The sequence below is a fragment of the Ruditapes philippinarum genome, unplaced genomic scaffold (assembly GCF_026571515.1).
Source record: "Ruditapes philippinarum isolate M1 unplaced genomic scaffold, ASM2657151v2 ctg11544_1_1_1_1, whole genome shotgun sequence".
NCBI classification, from domain to species: domain Eukaryota; kingdom Metazoa; phylum Mollusca; class Bivalvia; order Venerida; family Veneridae; genus Ruditapes; species Ruditapes philippinarum.
Window position 1 is genome coordinate 12,965 of NW_026856201.1, and position 5,889 is coordinate 18,853.

Here is a 5,889-nt window from a genome sequence, read left to right on the forward strand (position 1 = left end):
ATATTGAGACGTGATTGAAATATGTAAACAAAAACATTATAAATTTATGTCAGGTCTTCTGTTGTGTTCACGATAAACCGTTTAGAACATTTTCATTTACTTCGAAAGATTTATTTGTTACAACAACGACTCATTGACGATATATTTTATGTTTGTGCCATAAATTTGAAAGAAAATCATAAAAGAGACATTCAAGCAAGCGCTTTTAATGTCAGTGGGTTCGAAGCAATGCACTACTTACATTGCATACAATATGATTGCTGTCTAGTATTCCTTTCCTATTTGTTGTAGTGCAATCATCAAATTAAACTCGTACGACTGTATATATTAGAAAATATGTAATAAACAATGTGAAAGCGTTTATTGTATTATGAATTATTCATACAATGTTCAGCAATTTGTGTTTTATTGTAGTAATTTTGGAATGGGTAATGTTATAAAGGACTTGTTATGCTATGAAAATTAAATATACAATGTGAGCTTTAACGTAATAAAATTAAAACTCTTTAAATGCCGTCTAGACATATTATTACATTACAAATATTAACATATCTGATATCATATCGTCTGATGTTGAAGTAGAAAATGGCTACATTCATAAATTATTTATTGTCGGTTATTTTTCACACTTTTTGAAACCATGAGAATTCTGGGATACCTTGACAACAGAAATTAACACGTTTTTATAAATTATTAGCTTCTTTTCATTTTTTAAATATCTGCTAAATATAACAAATAGCGAAATTGTAACAAATCCCGTGTCCGCTATGCGGACTTAAGTCTTACTTAATCAGCAACCCTAAAAGCACCGCAGTAAATGGTAAAATCGCCTAAGGAGAAAATTGATGGGTCTTTCATATGGAATTTTATAAGGACACGCTTTTTATTTTGGTCTCTTTGAAAAGTAAGACATTTTCATAAAAGTACACTTCTCTAGATTTTGATTTCTTGAATATCGTTATGAATTTCACTAAAATCTATATAAAACTATTATTATATTGTAGGATTAAGTTCACAATTTTAGGAGAAGGATTCAACATCAACGCATAATTCTCCTTTTCGTTGTAGACACAAACTATATTTTCCATATGTTTGATCATTCTTTTCCAAACGGTACATTTACCTCTCTAGAGATACCTTTTAACGTCGTTTAGATAAGTGATCATTTTAGTTTGATTATTCGTTGTTTTTGCGCAATCTTTATATAAGTCACGTGGTTCAATCGTCCTTTTAATTTTTCTCTTATCTCTTATGCTCTTCATGACCTTTATATATGCTATTAGAAAATTAGATTCTAATGACTTTAGAGATTTATGCATCGCAATAAGGAGAAAGAAAAGTGTATTATACAATCATTAATAATTCAAATGCTTTTCAGGAATTCGTATGTTATTGCAGTGAATTAAGGACTGGTAAAACAATTATCTGAGTATTATACACCTCCAAATCCAAGATATGCATTTCAAAATAAATGTGTTATATATTTTGAATACTAAATGCATTAATATTGCAGATACTGTTTCATGGCAAAATTGAATAATTTTGATGGTATTATATTCAAAGTTAAGTATATAAAATTGATTAGACTTATCTATGTGAAGTCTGTTAAAAATGCCTTTGACACACATTTAACTAATAAGAGTCAATTTCAAGTCTGAAAAATGGAGTTTTTCAAGATGATTGACATAATTTCAATGATTCCTAGAATAATGTAGATATCAAGTTTATATGTTTGTAAAAGAACATTGCCAATAAAACATTACAAAATGTGTACCGAAATTTGGTGTTAAAAAGCATGTCTATGTTTTCATTGATCTGTGACCTATTCTCGTCAGATTGGAAAAAGATATAAAGGTTTGCCGTTCAAATTTAACTATGCTTGACGTTGTTGCTGATATATCTATTAGTTAAATAATACATGAGAATGAATTCTCTGTGGTATCATTGATGAGTTGTTGTTTTTTTGTGATAAGGTTTATCATTATACTTAGATACATGGACATTTTTTTTTGCAATAAAGCATGGTGATAAACATGTTCTCTCCGGAATGAAAGGGTATATACTTATTATTAAATGATTATTCTGAGATATTCTTTGAAAACAATGAGTGCTGCAATCTAGTTAGTCTAGTCAAATTAGCCCGAAAATCAAGCTAACCTAGAACTAATTGCAAAAGTTTTTGTTTTGGTATTTTATGATGGTACCATATCTGCTTGATATTAGGAAAAAAGTTGCACTCTTTTGCTGAAGGGGAAATGTGATAATTCCAGCTTTCAAGTTGACACCCTTAAATTTCAGTTATAAAATCGGCGTAATTTGTTAATTTCCGATGATACTAAAAAAACCACTTCTATATATAAGTTAAACATATTTATTACATGCAAACTTCATACAAACAAATTTTTTGTCCATGTTGATACAAAAATTTATGCATTTAAAATTAAAAAAAAAAATTGGTCGGCAATTCTATGACAAACTGGTGTCAAATTACCCCACCCACTTTAATTTAAAATTTTTAACCAGTCAAATTCCGATATATAAGCAGCAAATCATCCATTCCATGTATATTTACAGTAAAAAAATACATAATAACATATTTATGCATGAAGAAGTACTTTGTAAATTATGTCAACTGTATTCATATGAATTAAAATGGACATACATGTGTATTGTAAATTTTTGTTTTAGATAAATGTTGAATAATTCAGGTACACTTTTGTTTAGCTAACATTCGGCACATCCAACGCATTTTGAATAATTTGTTTGTTTCAAGCAAAAAAAAAAAAAAGAACAACAAGTAAGTATAATTAAAAGCGAGTAAAAATAACCAAAACTACAGATGAAAAATACTATGCCCGGTCTATGGAGAAATTGTAGTATATACATTTAAGTGTCACTTGTTGAAATTTGACATTACACACGGAATAAAACTATATTACAAATGTACAAATGTACCGAAGAGCTACCTAATTTGGCAAGCAACAATGTAGTGATAATAAATATAAAGAACACGAATATACAGACTGTTTCATTCACAAGAACTACATTTTTGTCACATCGATATGTACACTTAAATCACTTAAAGTATATGGTAGGGTTATTGTCATGCTTGTACTAACACATAACAGTCTACAACATATAAGACCACTTCTATAAATTTGAAATTATCGTTCTGTATGTTAGACAGTATAGTAATACATTTTTATTTACAATAGGTGAACTTTGACATTGACAATTAGAGAAAAAAACAGTCTGTCGCAACACAAGCAAATATAAGAAAGCATTGATAAGTATGTATTCAATATACAATCTAACTCTAAATGCACAATACCATTGTACATTTGGAGTTAGATTGTTTCAACCATTTTACTACATTTTTGTTATAGCGCATAGTTTGGTTAGTACAAGTTTATTGTTCTGTGATAGACACCAATGTAAAATATTGTGCATAAATTTTAGTATAATTTGACACTGGATAAAAGAGTATAACTACAATACTAAAAAATACTTCATATGGCAAGCAAACAGTGTATTATTATAAATCTTTTGTTTTTATTACAAGCTACATTGTATTTACTTCGCGAGGAATATGAGACTGTTCAATATATAGAACATATTTGTCTGCAAAGTTTTATATGAATAACTTAAAGTGAAACCTCTATTGCTTATGTAAAAACAAGATGCCAGATGCATGTACATTGCCAATAATAACACAAAATATGAATACATGTCAATACAAAACAGGTAAAAATTGACAACTAAATTCTAAGAGCATTGTGTCGATACAAGATCTAGTCCTCCATGTCTGCAAAATCAATATCTGAAATGGACCGACAGTTTGAACAGCTAATACAATGACATTCTCCACAACCAACCGAACATTCGAGGTCATGTTTGCGACCGGTACATGTCTAAGAGTGGCTTTTTTGCAATTGCATCTGATATTTAAAAGAAAATCTGGAGCAGCGGGTTGTGTAGATTTTGTGGGTACAAGAGTCCTTCGAGAAGTTCCTATCCCCATTCAGTTGGATCTAATTTATCATTTCCAATCCATGTTTGTGTTTGAAAATATGACGGTATAGAGTGTTGCGCTGCAGCATCAGACGTAGGCTGAATGCTTTGAACTTGAATAACAGATGAACTTGACATGGTTTTACTTACAAATTTGTGAAATCTCAGTCTGTTCAAATTTATCTCCCTAGCTCCATCATATAATATCCTCATGGATTTTTCACCACCTGTAATAATTTCTTCTTTGTTGAAGAATGAAATATTGCAGCATTTTGCCGGAACACTTCATTTTTACACATTATTTTAAGAACTGTCACAATCTAGAGAAAGCGTGCAGGAATGGTAGGAGATAACAAATCTCTATTCCAATCACATTTTGGTGTCTTTTGAATATATATGCCAAACTATTTGGGTTTTCATTGTCTGATCTGTAATATACATTCTTCGAATCTGACGAAAATCCAAAACTGACAACAGTCTGTTTAAAACAACATTTCCCCACAGATTGTTTCTCTCAGAACATTTAAGTTGTATTGTTTCCTGCATCCTCGGAAACCCATGTTTTTTACCGTATACATGTATCGGTAATAATATTAAATGTAGTAGATACGAAATGTGTACCGTGGGTTCCGACGATGTGTTTCCTGAAAATCAAAACTTCTACCAGGATGAACATCTACGTTTCCCTTTTAACTTGGTTACACTTAACATTGGAACTATTTGAAATGTTTCTATTGTGAATAAAATCCCTTCTACAGTCTTGGTGCACCATTTGGCCTGTAATTGTTCGTATACTTGTATACTTGAATTCCTCAGATCGCTAGCATGGTTAACACTGTGGCTTCCCTTCTCTCTGAGAGTGACAATTGGGACCCATTCTGGATATCCTGCGCACAAAATACGCACGTTGTAGAATCTGAAAGCATATTTTAAATCTACAGATCTGTATATAAAATGATTTTGTATATGCATTATTTCACAGTAACCATAGTATTATGAAGTGTAAAATATGAATATACATGTATATAACTTATGAAATATGTTATTTTATATATGTTTGTGTATTGATTTTCTTACTATTCAGACCAGTATCGACACATGGGAACATGATGAATGTATAAACCATCTGACATTGGTAAAAACAAAATATACCTGTTGCCATGTTGATATTTACTTGTAGATCCCGAAATCAGAAATGCACAACGGGTTTCTGAACAAAAAAAATCAGTATAGAAATATTCAGTATAAAATGTGCATTTATTTCAGCCTACCTTAAATAGCCTATGTTATTTCCCTGCATTTAACATACATTAAACCTTTGTCCGAAAACTTAATGGCAAGCATGTGTACATTTACAGAGAAATTGTCATGAGTTTTTATTAATTTAATATACAGTAGTCAGTATAAACATACCGAAATGCAACGCCCTTCATATCGTTGTTTGTTCCATCAGCATGGTTTGGTAATGTGGCTTGTATCATCTATAGAAATAAAAGACATATTTTGTGAGAAATTATGTATGAATTTAGCATATATTTATCTTAGCATATTAACTTTGTATTTAAAGGAAACAAGTATATTTTGCATGAACCGATACTCAAATGACATAATCGTTCATTTCATTTTTCCACTTTGATGAATAAAGCGTGACGTCATTTGGCCAATGTTCGGCATTACTTTCCATAGGTGTTAAATGTAGGCAATAACAAAAAATATCCGTACTATGTTATACTTTGCATTTTTAAAATATTAAATCAGTAAGTTATACAATCACACAACAGACCGAGGAAGGTGAACATATATGGAATGTATTGTATGTTCCGGGCAATCATGTAGTATGAAAGCTCGGGAGCGATTTTGCAAATTTCCTATGAAGAG

At 30.5% G+C, this 5,889-nt stretch overlaps 1 long non-coding RNA gene across 1 annotated transcript; it reads right to left on the reverse strand.

Moving 5' to 3' along the window:
- Positions 1-2,128: 2,128 nt before the first annotated feature.
- LOC132745760 (uncharacterized) lies at positions 2,129-5,686 on the reverse strand. Its single transcript, XR_009627899.1, has 3 exons — positions 5,425-5,686; positions 5,164-5,221; positions 2,129-4,927 (listed from the first exon to the last, which is right to left on the reverse strand). It is a non-coding gene; the product is annotated as an uncharacterized LOC132745760 (long non-coding RNA).
- Positions 5,687-5,889: the final 203 nt, after the last annotated feature.